Source organism: Microtus oregoni, unplaced genomic scaffold (genome assembly GCF_018167655.1).
Source record: "Microtus oregoni isolate MIOR12 unplaced genomic scaffold, Mior012 000050F_005, whole genome shotgun sequence".
Lineage (NCBI taxonomy): Eukaryota > Metazoa > Chordata > Mammalia > Rodentia > Cricetidae > Microtus > Microtus oregoni.
The window spans coordinates 943,827-959,889 of record NW_024543229.1 but is presented as its reverse complement, the minus strand read 5'-3'; the positions used below and the strand labels follow the sequence as shown (position 1 = coordinate 959,889).

General features: G+C 38.4%; 1 pseudogene; it reads left to right on the top strand.

Annotated features, from left to right (window-relative positions):
- Positions 1 to 987: 987 nt before the first annotated feature.
- Positions 988 to 15,482, top strand: LOC121436879 (annotated as a pseudogene).
- Positions 15,483 to 16,063: the final 581 nt, after the last annotated feature.

The following is a 16,063-nucleotide window of genomic DNA, read 5'->3' as shown; positions in this document are numbered from 1 at the left end:
TAACTTAAGGGTGAGGGTGAGTGTGGGTAGAAACAAGGTGTGAGGGGTAGACAGTCACTGCTGAGTTTCAAACTTAGGACCAAACTCGAAAGTAGGTGAGTTTTTTTTTTTTTTAAGTTAAGTATGACATGGAAGTCTAAGTGGCCTCACTCAGAAATTTTTCTTACATAAACATTCACTGGTGTTAGTAAATGAATTGCAAAAACCAAGAAATGAAACTTCTCAGAGTGGTCTTGCAAAAAGATCCCTTAAGTAATTTTTCCCCCACCGTTTACTGAGAAGTTCTATTTATTTGAATTAGAAATAATCGTCCTTCTTTGTGAGTGACTGGGAGATTCTAACTTTTAAAATCCCCCCCCCCGGGGGGGGGGGCTGGCAGACCAGACTCTGATTCGCCACTTGTTTAGGTGTCCAAGCTCCTTGCTCTGTATTCAAGTTCTACTTGTGCCTTCCCTTCCCTCTGCTGCCCAGGCCCTAGCTCCTTAGCACGCCATGATGTCACACACTCACCATAGTAAAGGACATCAGGGTACTTGGGGTGCCTGAAAAGTTATAATTCGCCAGTTGAGATGTCACCTCCTCCTCACACATCTGGCTACTTTGACTGTGAAAAGATGAAATGTTTAGCAAGAAAATGAAACCTGCAAAAGGCACGTATTTTTCAACCTGCCCATTGTATCCCAATGTTAAAATCACCCCGATGTTCCAACGTTAAACAGCAGTTCCCTTCAGTTTCAACCCATTCCACCCATCTGTTTTAATTACTTGCACACTGTTCGCTTAGCATAATGGAGAGAAACAGACAAAACCAAAAATAAATCATCCAAAAAATCCCAACAAAACAATGTAAAAACAAAACAACCCCCACCTCACTCCCATAAAAACAAACACCTTGTTCTTGTAATCTTAATACGGAAAACAAATACATCTCAATTTTCCAGTTACCTGCCCTCGCACAAGTTAAAAATAAAGGGCCCAGTTACGGGCATGGCTTATTCCAGGAGGCAGGCCAATGAGAAACGAAATAACCCAGGTTAGTAGCCAACAGGAAAAGGGGGTAGAACTTGAGAAAAGGATAAGAAAAACCGCCTACTACATAAGGGGCTGGAACACCACTTAAAGTTCTAGAATATTCTTCATTCTGTGTCTCTGTTACTAACGCCATAGTTGAATGCCTGAAAATTTTCTGCTGTTTAAAACACATATATTTTACTTACTCCCTCCACACGAAGAGAATTAAATGCCAAGCACTCCCCCAAAACAAAACAAAACAAAAACAAACAAGCACTTTTCTAAGCATTTTTAATTATTTATGGAAACTTTGAGTTAAAGGCTATTTTTTTACCATCACATTATTAAAACAGGATTAACCAGTGACTAGCTATGATTTAAGCTCAAGTAATGAAAATGCCGCTGTGACAAACTGGTCTCAGTACCCTCCCCCCACTTCCCGCGCCATTTCTTAAAACAGTTTATCCCAACATGGCCCTGACAGACTTCTGAACTTTGAATCAAATATTTCTATAAACTTACTATTGGTAGCTTGTTTGTGACTCTTGAGAAGAACAGCCAGACTTTTCATAGAGCTTGTCCCCACGGGACCAGTCGCTACTGTATTTCTTCATATTTTTAGTCTCCACCCGGCGCTCACGAGTGTACTCACGGCGACGGCTTTCTTTTCTGCAGGACTCCGCTTCAGTTACTTCCGGTTTGCTTGCTATGACGCTTATGGCCAGTACTTATTACTTCCGGGGCAGCTACTCCCATGTGACGTCCAACTGTTCTTCATATACTATTGAATCAGTTTTATAACTTCAGTTCTACCTTTATGGAGCTGAAATGATACATACGTGATCTTACTTATAGTGAAAATGAAAATGTTCTTCATGTTTCTCAAGTTTCTCAGACCTTCAAGTCCAAAATTTAAACTGATTTTTTTCTTCAGTTTATTTCTAGTATATATTTTCTCAGTCAGCTATGCACAAATCTGCATTATTTATTGATTGATTTTTGGTTCTCTTCTTATTGTTTATTCATTCAACATATATTTATAGTCATTTATTGTGCTCCAGGCATTGTGCAAAGCTCTCGCTGCCAAGGAGTGAACACAATTGACATAATACCCATACAAAACTTACAGACGGGTGCTGAGGAGATCCATCCAGACGGGTGAGTGTGTACCCGACGTGAGCAGACAATCCGGAAGGGAGTACAGGGCCCCTCCAGCTCCTGCTGCAGGGGCTTCTTTGTTCCACACGACCCTGCCCCCCTCCAAGTTTGCCATTTTGTCTGCAGGATCCTTGGACTACCAGTAGTTCCTGTTCCTGTACTGAGGAGTTCCATCCAGATGGGTGACTGTGTGCCATCCCGGGGTGGATGGTCCGGAAACCAAGCACAGGGCACCTCCAGCTCCTGCTACAGGGGTTTCTTTGTTCCATACGACCCTGCCTCCCCAAACCTGCCCTATTGTCTACGAGGTCCTTGGCCCGGGAACAGTTCTTGCTCCTGCACTGAGGCTTTCCACCCAGAGGGGTGAGTGTGCCTGCCAGAAGGTCCCCGGAAGGGAGTGCAGGGCACCTCTTGCCCCTGCTGCAGGGGCTTGTTTGTTCCACACAACCCTGCCCCCCAAGTTTGCCCTTTTGTCTATGGGGTCCTTAGCCCACCAGGAGTCCCTGTTCGTGTGCTGAGGAGATCCATCCAGAGGGATGAGTGTGTACACCCACCCCCCTCTGGACAGTCCAGAAGGGAGTACAGGGCCCCTCCAGCTCCTGCTGCAGGGGCTTCTTTGTTCCACACAACCCTGCCTCCCCCAAGCCTGCCCTATTTTCTGTGAGGTCCTTGGCCTAGGAACAGTTCCTGCTCCTGTACTGAAGAGATCCAGCCAGAGGGCGCTCCTTTCCATCTGCGGGGTCCTTAGATCTACCAGCATGACTGACTATAGTGCCAAGGGGCCCTAAGAGAGGCCAAACCAAGAAAATTCCCAAAGTACACAGCCAGTCACAGCAAAGATTGGACCAAGATGCCAAGACTCTCTTGGCTGCATTTGAAGGAAAAGATGGTCAGGTTCCAATGAAAGAATTCTTCCAACAACCTGAAAAGCAACATGACAACATAATAATCCAGTGAACACGAAACAAGAAGACTTGAACACCCTAGTCCAGAAAAAGTGGAAGAAACCAACTTTAAATGTAACATTAATAAAATAATAGAGGCCCTTAAACAGGATGTGAAAAACTCCTTTAAAGAAATGGAGAAGACAAACAAAAAGTTACAAGAAATGAATAAATCTCTCAAAGATATCCAAGAAAAAGCAGTCAAACAGGTAATAGAAACAGTTCAAACTTGAATAATGAAATGGAGGTAATGAAGAAAACACAAACCGAGGGATGGCTGGATATGGAAAATCTGGGTAAACAAACAGGAACTACAGAGACAAGTATAACCAACAGAATACAAGAGATAGAAGAAAGAATCTCAGACACTGAAGATAATATAGAGGAAATAAACTCATTGGTTAAAGAAAACAGCAAATCTAACAAATTCTTAACCCAAAACATCCAGGAAACCTGGGACACCATAAAAAGACCAAACCTAAGAATAATAGGGGTAGAAGAAGGAAAAGAATTACAGCTCAAAGGCCCAGAAAATATATTCAACAAAATTATAGAAGAAAACTTTCCCAAACAAAAGAAGGATATTCTTATGAAGGTACAAGAAGCATACAGAAGACCAAATAGACTGGATTAAAAAAAATCCCCTCACCATATCATAATCAAAACACAAAATATACAGAACAAAGAAAGAATGTTAAGAGCTGCAAAGAAAAAAGGTCAAGTAACATATAAAGGGAAACCTATCAGAATTACACCTGACTTCTTAATGGAAACCAAGAAAGCCAAAAGGTCTTGGATAGATGTGCTGCAGATGCTAAGAGACCATGGATGCAAGCCCAGACTACTATACCCAGCAAAGCTTGCATTCACCATTGATGGAGAAAACAAGATATTTTAGGATAAAAACAGATTTAAACAATACAGAGCCACAAATCCAGTCTTACAGAAAGTACTAAAAGGAAAACCACAAACCAAGGAAGCCAACAACACCCATAATAACACAGACATCTGAGAACCATCCAACAGTACAACTCAAAGAAGAGAAACACACAAACAGTACCACCAAAAACCACTGGTCATTAATATCACTTAATATCAATGGATTTAATTCACCTATAAAAAGGCACAGGTTAAGAGAATGGAAACGAATGCAGGATCCAACATTCTGCTGTTTACAAGAAACACACCTCAACCTCAAAAACAGACACTACCTCAGAGTAAAGGATTGGGAAAAGGTTTTCCAATCAAATGGACCTAAGAAACAAGTGGGTGTGGCTATACTAATATCTAACAAATTTTTTTTTCAAACTAAAATCAATCAGAAGAGATGGAGAAGGACACTTAATATTCATAACAGGAACAGTTCATCAGGAGAAAGTCTCAATCCGGAATATCTATGCCCCTATTATAAAAGCATCTACATGTGTAAAAGAAACATTACTAAAACTCAAAGCACACATCAAAACCCACACTCTAATAGGAGATTACAACACTCCTTTCTCACCAATGAACAGGTCATCCAGACAGAAACTTAACAGAGAAATAAGAGAACTAACAAATGTAATGAACCAAATGGACCTAACAGACATCTATAGAACATTCCACCAAAACAGAAAAGAATATACTTTCTCCTGAGCATCTCATGGAACCTTCTTGAAAATTAATCACATAATCGGTAACAAAGCAAACATCCACAGATACAAAAAAAAATTGTAGGAACCACCTGTGTACTATCGGATCACCATGGAATAAAGTTAGAATTCAACAACAATTCTACCCCCAGAAAGCCTACAGACTCATGGAAAATGAACAGTCAACTACTGAACCACCCCTGGATCAAGGAAGAAATAAAGGAAGAAGTTAAAGTCTTCCTGGAATTCAATGAAAATAAAGATATAATATACCCAAACCTATGGGACACTATTAAAGCAGTCCTAAGAGGAAAGTTTATAGCACTAAGTGCCCACATAAAGAAAACAGAGAAAGCTCATATTAGAAACTTAACAGCACACCTGAAAGCTCTAGAAAAAAAAGAAGCAGACTCACCCAGAAGGAGTAGAAGACTGGAAATAATCAAACTGAGGGCTGAAATCAACAAAATAGAAACACAGAAAATCCAAAGAATCAATGAAACAAAGAGCTGGTTCTTTGAGAAAGTCAACAAGATTGACAAACCTTTATCCAAACTAATCAAAAGGCAGAGAGAGAACATTTAAATTAACAAGATCAGAAATGAAATGGGAGACATAACCACAGACACAGAGGAAATTCAGAGAATCATTAGATCTTACTACAAAAGCCTACATGCCACAAAATTGGAAAATGTAAAAGAATTGGACATTTTTAATATAAGTACCATATACCAAAATTAAATTAGACCAGGTTAACAATTTAAATAGACTCATAAGTTGTGAGGAATTAGAAGCTGTCATCAAAAACCTCCCTATCAAAAAAAGCCAGGATCAGATGGTTTTAATGCAGAATTCTACCAGAACATCCAAGAAGTGCTAATACCTATACTCCTTAATGTGTTTCACAAAATAGAAACAGAAGAGTCATTGTCAGACTCCTTTTATGAAGCTACAGTTACCCTGATACCAAAACCACACAAAGACTCAATCAAGAAAGAGAATTACAGACCAATCTTAACTCATGAACATCGACACAAAAATTCTCAATAAAATACTGGCAAACTGAATCCATGAATACATCAAAAAATTACTCATCATGATCAAGTAGGCTTCATCATAGAGATGCTGGGCTGGTTCAACATATGAAAATCTATCAATATAATCCATCATATAAATAAAGTGGAAGAAAAAAAACCATGATCATCTCATTAGATGCTGGAGAAGCATTTGACAAAATTCAACACCCCTTTATGATAAAGGTATTGGAGAGATTAGGGATACAAAGTTCATAGCTAAATATAATAAAAGCAATATAAAGCAAGGTGACAGTTAACATCAAATTAAATGGATTGAAACTCAAAGTTATTCCACTAAAATCATGACCAAGACAAGGCTGTCCACTCTCTCCATACCTCTTCAATATAGTGCTTGAAGTTCTAGCAATAGCAATAAGACAACATAAGGAGATCAAGGGGATTTGAATTGGAAAGGAAGAAGTCAAACTTTCATTATTTGCTGATGATATTATAGTGTACATAAGTGTCCCCAAAAACTCTACCAAAGAACTCCTACAGCTGATAAACACCTTCAGAAATGTGGCAGGATACAAGATCAACTCAAAAAATCAGTAGCCCTCCTACACTCAAGGAACAAAGAAGCAGAGAGGGAAATCAGAGAAAAATCACCTTTCACGATAGACACAAAGAGCATAAAGTATCTTGGGGTAACTCTAACCAAAAAGTGAAAGATCTATTTGACAAGAACTTTAAGCCTTTGAAGAAAGAAATTGAAGAGGATACCAGAAAATGGAAGGATCTCCCATGCTCTTGGATAGGTAGGATCAACATAGTAAAAATGGCAATTCTACCAAAAGCAATCTATAGATTCAATTCAATCCCCTTCAAAATTCTTCACAGAACTTGAGAGAACAATAATCAACTTTATATGGAAAAACAAAAAACCCAGGATAGCCAAAACAATCCTATACAATAAAAGTACTTCTGGAGGCATTACCATTCCTGACTTCAAAGTCTATTACAGAGCTACAGTAATGAAAACAGCTTGGTATTGGTATAAAAACAGAGGTGTTGACCAATGAAATCAAATCGAAGACCTGGATATTAATCCACAAACCTATGAACACTTGATTTTCGACAAAGGATCTAAAATTGTACAATAGAAGAAAGAAAGCATCTTCAACAAATGGTGCTGGCATAACTGGATGTCAACCTGTAGTAGAATGAAAATAGATCCATATCTATTACCACATACAAAACTCAAGTCCAAATGGTTAAAGACCTCAGTATAAATCTGTCCTAACTGAACCTGACAGATAGAAAGTGGGAAGTAGTTTGCAACACATGGGCACAGGAGACCACTTCCTACATATAAACCCAGTAGCACAGACAATAAGAGCTACAATGAATAAATGGGACCTCCTGAAACTGAGAAGCTTCTGTAAAACAAAGGACACTGTCATTAAGACAAAAAGGCAATTTACTGAATAGGAGAAGGTCTTCACCAACTTTGCATCAGACAAAGGTCTGATCTCCAAAATATATAAAGAACTCAAGAAACTAGACATTAAAATTCTGAATAACCCAATTAAAAATGGGGTACTGAACTGAACAGAGAATTCTCAACAGAAGAAGTTCAAATGGCCAAAAGATACTTAAGGTCATGACAACTTCCTTAGCAATCAGGGAAATGCAAATCAAAACAACTTGGAGATACCATCTTACACCTGTCAGAATGGCTAAAATCAAAAACGCCAATGATAACCTATGCTTGAGAGGATGTTGAGTAAGGGGAACACTCATCCATTGTTGGTGGGAATGCAAACTTGTGCAACCACTTTGGAAATCAGTGTGGCGGTTTCTCAGGAAACTGGGAGTCAACCTACCTCAGGATCCAGCAATACCACTCTTGGGAATATACCCAAGAGATGCCCAAACATACTACAAAAGCATTTGTTCAACTATGTTCATAGTAGCATTATTTGTTAGAGTCAGAACTGGAAACAACCTAGGTGCCCCCCCAAATAGAAGAATGGATAAAGAAGGTATGGCACATATACACATTAGAGTTATACTAAGCGGTAAAAAACAATGACATCTTGAATTTTGCGTGCAAATGGATGGAAATAGAAAACACTTTACTCAGTGAGATAACCCAGACTTAAAAAGATGAATATGGTATGTTTTCACACATTAGTGGATTCTAGCCATAAAAAAAGTCATTGAGCCTCTACTTTGTGATCCTAGAGAAGCTAAATAATAAGGTGAACCCAAAGAAAAACATTGATTTATCCTCCTGGAAATTGGAAGTAGACAAGAGCACTGGGAAAAGTTGAAAGCAAGGGGGTGGAGTTGGGGTGGAGGGAAGGGAAGAGGGGGAGAGAGAAGGGAGAAGGGGAGGATTGGGGAGAGCTTGGGGGAGTTGGATGGTTGAGATGGAGGAAGGGCGGATATGGGAGCAGGGAAGAAGATATCTTAATTAAGGAAGCCATTTTAGGGTTGGCAAGAGACTTGGCTCTACAGGGGTTCCTAGGTGTCCAAGGAGATGTCCCTAGCTAGGTCCTTGGGCAGTAGAGAAGAACGTGCCTGAACTGGCCTTGTCCCATAGCTACACTGATGAATACCTTGAATATCACCATAGAACCTTCTTACAAAGGTGGATGGAGATAGAGACAGAGACCCACATTGGAGCACTGGACTGAGCTCCCAAGGTCCAGTTGAAGAGTAGAAAGAGGGAGAAGATGAGCAAGGAAGTCAGAACTGTGAGGGGTTTGTCCTCCCACTGAGAAGGTGTGACTGATCTAAGGGGAGCTCACCAAGGCTTCAGTCCTTGGGACTGAAGGAGCATGTAATCAAACTGGACTCTCTGAATGTGGCTGACAATGGGGGCTGACTGAGAAGTCAATGATAATGGTACTGGGATTAGATTCTACTGCATGTACTGGCTTTTTGAGATCCTAGTCTTTTTGGATGCACACCTTCCTAGGCCTGCGTGGAGTGGGGAAGGCCTTGGACTTCCCACTGGGCAGGGTACCCTGCCCTCTTTTAAAACTGGAGGGTGAAGGGGAGTGGGGGAAAGTGGGAGGATAGTGGGAGGAAGGGAATAAGTGGAAATTTTGAGTGGTATTTTTTTTTTTTTTTTTTTTTGGTTTTTCGAGACAGGGTTTCGATGTTGCTTTGGTGCCTGTTCCGGAACTAGCTCTTTTAGATTAAGTTGGCCTCAAACTCCCAGAGATCCGCCTGCCTCTGCCTCCCGAGTGCTGGGATTAAAGGCGTGCACCACCACCGCCTGGCTTGAGTGGTATTTTTATAAAACAAACAAAAAAAAGAGTATAAAATTTCCCAAATCTTTCCAATTGTTTCTGCTGTTGGATACTGTCATTATGCGAATGGACTTTTGGGAGTCCCAGTCCAATTAAAAATTAAAGCTGACCTAAAACAAAAAACAAAGCTTACGAACGAACCAGAGGAACAAACGATCAGTTAAGTATTAATACATTTTAAAGGAATTCCAAGCAATGAATTCTAAGTAGCTAGTTTTGGCCAATCTCTAAAACATTCTCTACCTCATTTTCTTTCTGTATCTCTGCCTTTCTAACCCCGCTTTCTTTTTCCTCCCCCCTTCTCCTCCCTGTTTCTTTTACCCCTTTCTTCTATTCTCACTCCACAGTTCTCCTAATATTTACAGCCTATCTTGATGTGGTTTTATTTTATTTTTCCCAGAGTTCTCTCCCAAATTTAAGAAAGGCTAGTAAACTATGTTTTTTTCCACAAAATGACTTCTGTTCATTGTTACATTGGTGTTGGCTTTTCTTGAATGAGGAAATGTATTTTATATGATTGCATTCAATCTTCACAAAAAACAGAGAGGTAGTGATTAATATGACACATATTTTTAAGAATTTGATATGAAAGTCAAAAGAGAAAACCAAAAACACAAACAAAATTTGGTAAGATAACACAGATCTGGGCTGGAGAAATGGCTCAGTGGTTAAGAACATTTATTGCTCTTGCAAGGGACCTAGGTTCAGCTCCTAGCAGCCATATTTGTCAGCTTGCAACTGTCTGTACCTCCAGTTCCAGGAGTTCAGACATCTTCTTCTAGGTTTCTTTGGCACCACCATGTGTGTGGTATGTCTTCATGGTAGATCCATAATTTAAACCCCAAACTGTCTGATTAACACACTGTGCTGTTTATTCATTTATGCATATATTATTACTTTTTCCTCCTCCTCATTTTCTTCTTCTTTTTGATTTGTTTACTCCATCTATCTGTCCTTCAAGTATCTGGGCAAGTATAATCACTTTTGTGAAGCTTTCGCTCATTTCATTTTTCTAGAAACATAGTGTATAGGATGCTACTCTTAGGACTACAGAAGTGGCTATTGGGAGGGACAATAGTGCTAACGGAGTAGAGAAGTGCTGGGACTTGGGAAAGGGATATTTGAGTTAGAGGAGGAATGAAAAAAACAGAGCTTTAAACAGATTTTTATTGCACATAATTTTGTGTTATGATGGGAGAACGACTACACAAAAGTGCAAGGCTGGGGACAATGATGCCATAAATATTGGGCTCTGATTGTTGGAGCTTTGAGTTGAAACATTTGAAAAACACATTGGATGTATGTTGGGGTAGGGAGGATGAGAAAACAGCCAGCGGGAAAGAAAACAATAGGTGGGTAATAAGATTCATCTTCACTACATAACCGTGCAATTATTTAATGTGTGGGGAGTTACTAGGAACTGCATTAACGAACTTTTTATGAATTAAAATAACGCTATTTTTGTCATCTGTCTGAGTTCAAATTCTCTGACTTTGAAGAAATTACCTATGCATTATAAAACCCAGTCTTTCAACCTGTAAAATGGAAATAATAGTATATATTTCAAAACATTGCTGGAGTAGACAAAATGACTTATTAGAAAAGAAGCCTGGCACTAATACTGATGAAGCCCAGTTTAGTCCCCAGGATGCACATGGCAGAAAGGGAGAATGAACCACTACAAGTTATCATCTGACCTCCACATTTGCATCATGGCATGCATCCTTCTCCACGCCCATGCTGATAAATTAGAAATAAATAACTGTATTTTGAAAAGCCCATTGTTATGAGAATGTAATGAGTCACTCAGAATCTCATGTGTTCTCTGTTTGAAAAATTCATTTTCCTATAAATGTCAGAGATTAGACAGCCCAGACTCTGATAAAATGAAGTTGGGAGAAATTAGATAATTTGAGAGGTAGGGAGCGGCATCAGTACCGTTCAGGAAAGAGTTGGGAATTGCGGCAAAACATACTATAGGACCATAGATGGGGTTGGTTAGGATTTCTTGTAGCTGTATTGTACAACCAGCTCTGGTGTAGTGTGGACCTAGGAGAATCAAAGTTCTTGGTAGTTACCACAATTCTTACTTGAATTCTTTCTCTTGCATCGTATTTGAGTAGGAATAATCTAGAAAATTGGGGAGGAGGGTTCTGAGTAGTCATTCACTTCCTCGTGGGTCTCTACTTAGAAAGCATCTTATCCATACTGAATAATGTATATTTTATATACCACATGATCTACTACCCATTTAGAGCATACAATTAGGAGAGTTTTCTTGTAGTGACAGATTTATTCAAGCATTATTGCAAACATGTTTCCCTTTTTCAGCTGATTATTGCTCGTTCTTTCAGTTCAGCTCCTGGCAGACTTGTATTCTGCCTCTCTCTAGGTGTCTTCCTAATCTGGACATTTCATGGACATGGAATTGTAAAAATGTGATCATTTGTGTCTGGTATCTTTCATTTAGAATATTTTCGAGATTTGACCATTTTATAGCACAATAGCAAGACATCATTTACTTCAGTTTGCAGAATAACTTTCCACTATACATACACAACACATTTTATCTACGTATTCATCCATTGATTGTTATTTGAGTAGCTTCCTCATGTTGGCCATTTTAAATAATGCTTCTGTGGATATTTGTATAAATTTTTATGTGGGTACATTTCAAATACCAAGTAGCGGAATTGCTGGATCATATGGTAACATACTAAATATTTTAAGAAACTACTAGTTTGATTTCCATGGTGCCTACATTTTACATTCCATCTCTTCAGACACAAAAGTTTCAATTTTTCTATGTATTTCCCAATACTTTTAATTGTCTTTTGGAGTACAGCCATCCTAGTGAATATGAACTAATATCTATATAATACAATAATTATGAGAGTATAAGTAACTTTAGAAAATGATGCTTTTATAGCCTGTTGATATGTAACAGCATTTATAGTAGCCATGATATGGAATAATAGGTATCCAGGAATGGAAGAAGGGATAAATGTAATATGTGTGTCTGTGTGAGCATAATGGAATATTATTCAGTCTTTAGAAGGAAACAAAGCAACAGTTTGTGAAAAACTTCCATAGTATCTGTCTTAGTCACTATTCTGTTGCTGTGAAGAGACATCATGACCGTGTCAACCCTTATAAGAGAAAGCACTTAATTGGGTATTTAATTAATTTAATTAATTGCTTACAATTTCAGAGGTTTAGTCCATTATCATCATGGTGGGGAACATGGCAGCAGGCAAGGCAGTCATACATGGTACTGCAGAAGTAGTTGAGAGCGATATCTTAATCTCTAGTCGGGGAGGGAGGAGTGGGCAGGCAGGCAGGTGGGCTGGCAGAGACTGATATTGGAATGGACTTTTGAATCTCATAGCCTACCTCCAGTGACACACTTCCTCCAACAAGGCTACATCTCCTAGTCCTTTCAATTCTTTCAAATAGTGCCTCTGTCTGGTGGTTAAGCATTCAAATATATGTGCCTATGTGAGCCATGTTTATTCAACCCTCAGTATCTAATAACTTAAATATAGTAATTAAAAATAATAATAAAAAGAGCTGTCATTTGGAAAAATATGAATGATAAAATAAGCCAGGCATAAAAAGAAAAATACTGGGTGATTTCTTTTACATGTAGAATTTTAAAGCTGTCACATGCAGAGGATAAAACAGTGATTATTGGGAGCAGGTAGGGAAGGGAATGGGGAGATGCAGGTCAAAGGACTCAAAGTAGCAGTCTAGAGAGCTACCATACAACACAGACTCCTAGGTAATAAATGTCAGAGATTAGACAGCCCAGACTCTGATAAAATGAAGTTGGGAGAAATTAGATAATTTGAGAGGTAGAGAGCAGCATCAGTACAGTTCAGGAAAGAGTTGGGAATTGGGGCAAAACATACTATAGGACCATAGGTAATAGTGGTGTATTGCATTCAGGAATTGGGTGAACAAAGAAAATGCAGACGATTTGGTCATAGAAGGATATTGGGTAACTGTGAGATGATTAGTTGATGATTAGATGATGTCTACCTTAAACAGACAAAATGAAATTTATATTTTAAAATATTCTACAGTAAACTTCCTTTTATTATTTATGTACTTATTTTTTCTAGTAGATTTGACATTCCTGCGAATAATTGTATAATTTTCACATATTTAACACCTGAACCCCTGACACTCAGTAAAAATTATATAGAGTGTATGGTTGAAGCTGAGTGACCAAATAGAATTTCTTCCTTTTGTAAACCTCCTTACATCCACATTCTGAATCCACTCAGAAAGAAGTGAAGGTGTGAATTAATTTCCAGTAAAGGGATTTTTTTTTCTTCCTCTGACACAGAGGTGAGAGCCTAATCCATTTTCACCTCATTACGTTTTGACTGCATCCTCTATGGGGCATTCACAAGTCTTCTCTTCAAGGAGAACAAGTCTTTCATCTCCCTGCTGGAAACTTTGCTTTCAATTAATTATTTTCAGAATAAAACATGTACTAAGTCTTTTGTATTGGTTGAGCTCTCTGGTTTCAGGGAGTCTTGCAGAGATGCTGCTTCATCCAGACTGCAAACGTCTTAGAAAAATATGACCGTGATGGTCAAGATATTGGCATAGAAGATTCTGGCAGAGATGTGCATTTAATTAGCAAGATGACAAACTAAAATCTAAAGAATTCCTTATCTTGCTTTGCTCTACCAGTGAATTCTTCTTCATTCTAAGAATCCATTTATTTTATATTCTTTCCTATCATGTCAAAACAAAAAATTATGAAGACAATATGTGATCCTTCTTTGCCTGCCTTCCCAAACAGAAAGAATATGTGGTTATGGACCTAATGTCATGGTTCAGTTCTTCTGATACCTTTAATTATATTTCCTGATATTAACATAAATTTATTAATGTTTTTGTAACAAAGTATTTTATGGTAATAGGAATTGAACCTAGCATTTCACCTAAGCTAGATAAGCATTTCCCACTGAGTTATGCTCCTAATCAGTATTTTTAGTATTTGTCTTGCATAACTTTATTCCATCATTTTATTTTCAGTGTTTCTGAGTTCTAGTATTGATATGTGGCCTTTTCAACATTGCATATATGTGACAACATGTAAAGAAAATGAGGCCAGGGGCCTTGAACTGAAAAGGATGGGGAGATAAATGGGAGGGAATGGAGGAAGGAAATGGAAAAGGGGAAGGATGTAATTACATTTTAATTAAAAATGGAAAAATGCATAAAGTTGTATTATGGGTGTGTGCCAGGAAATATTCCTAAAAACAAACAAACAAACAGAAAACCATGGAGGCAGCTGGGTGTTGTGGTGGCACATACCTGTAGTCCCAGTACATGGGAGGCTGAGTTAGGGAGATAACTATTAGATTGAGACCACCCTGTGCTACATAGTGAGTTCCAATCCAGTCTGGGCTACATAGTGAGACCCTGTCTCAACCCAACCCTCAAATATGAATTTAGTTACTGTATTAGTCAGGGTTCTACAGAATAACAGAACTTACATAATCTATCTATCGATCTATCTATCTATCTATCTATCTATCTATCTATCTATCTATCTATCTATCTATCTATCTCTAGATATGTAAAGGGAATTTATTAGAATGGCTTACAGGCTGTGGTCCAGATAATCCAACAATAGTTGCCTATGTACAGAAGGTTCAAGAATTGAGTAATTGTCTTTTCCCTCCTCTCCTCAGAAGATGTCCACCTCAACCAGCTCAGGAGCTTCTCGGATTCATCAAGGTCATGGAGTGGTTTGCTTCCATCTTTGCGTTTGCCTCCTGTGATGGGTTGAAGGACAAAACCAAAATCCAAGTGAGTTGTTCTTATAATGTTGGCGACAATAAAACGATTACAACTATTTTTGGTTATCTATTCAGGTTGAATCAGGCGTCATCTAATCTGCCTTCACATGTCAATGTGTGTGATGTGAAATGGGAAAAGCATGTCCTCATAGGTGACGATTCTCCTCCTGCACAGTTCTACACCACATTTGTAGTCTCTGTGTTCTTGTACTGCATTGCTGCCCTTGTGCTCTATACGGGGTACACCAACCTCTCTCTACTGGGATAGTCGCCAACTTCCCACCATTGACTTGATTGTTACTATTGCTTCTCCGCCTGCGTTAAATCTCTTACAGATATTAAATTAGCTACCAGACACAATATTGTTTAGTAACTTGTGCCTTGTCAGTCAAAAGTAACAATGTGTCACTTTGGCTTGTGACTAGTATAGGATTCCTAAATGTATCCGTGATCTTTGGCTTTCTGAGTATGATACTTTGGGGGAGGAAATGCTTGGTTTGTGTAGAAGCAGACCAGGTTACATTGTTCATCAAACACACCAGCTTCCCACAGCCAAGGAGGCATGGAATATAATTAAATACAATACATGAAGTGTGTCCTATACTATGCCTTGTTGCCAACATCTTGAGAAGCATTATTGTTTCTAATAAAGTAATGGCTTTTTCAGTAAATTGGTTGGTTTAAGATTTTGCTGCTTTTCTGTATAAAAAGTGCCTTTTCTAGAAAGGTAAGATATAAACGTATTTTACATGTAAGTTTCAACATTCAGAGGCTTGTTATGGGATGATACTTATTTTTAAGTGAACAATCATTTTACTAAGTTACCTTCTAAAGTGCTTACACCTTAAGCTTTAACATAAACATTCCTTAAGAAAAGTTATGACATATCATAACACAGGAAGAATGAGATTGGAATATACACTACTGTTAGTTTGTATGCATCATATTCCTAAGGCTTGGCTTGTTTAATAAAACCTTGATTGCATAAATTGTATCTAGAAAAAGAAGTAAAAATTTTATATTTGAATATTGCTCATGTAAAAATATTTCAAATTACAAAGACTGAATATATATCTTGTTTCTGCTTTTCTAAATGACCTGCTATACTTATTAGGCATACTAAAATTGTCTTAGAAGCAAGAACTTGAAAATTCTAAC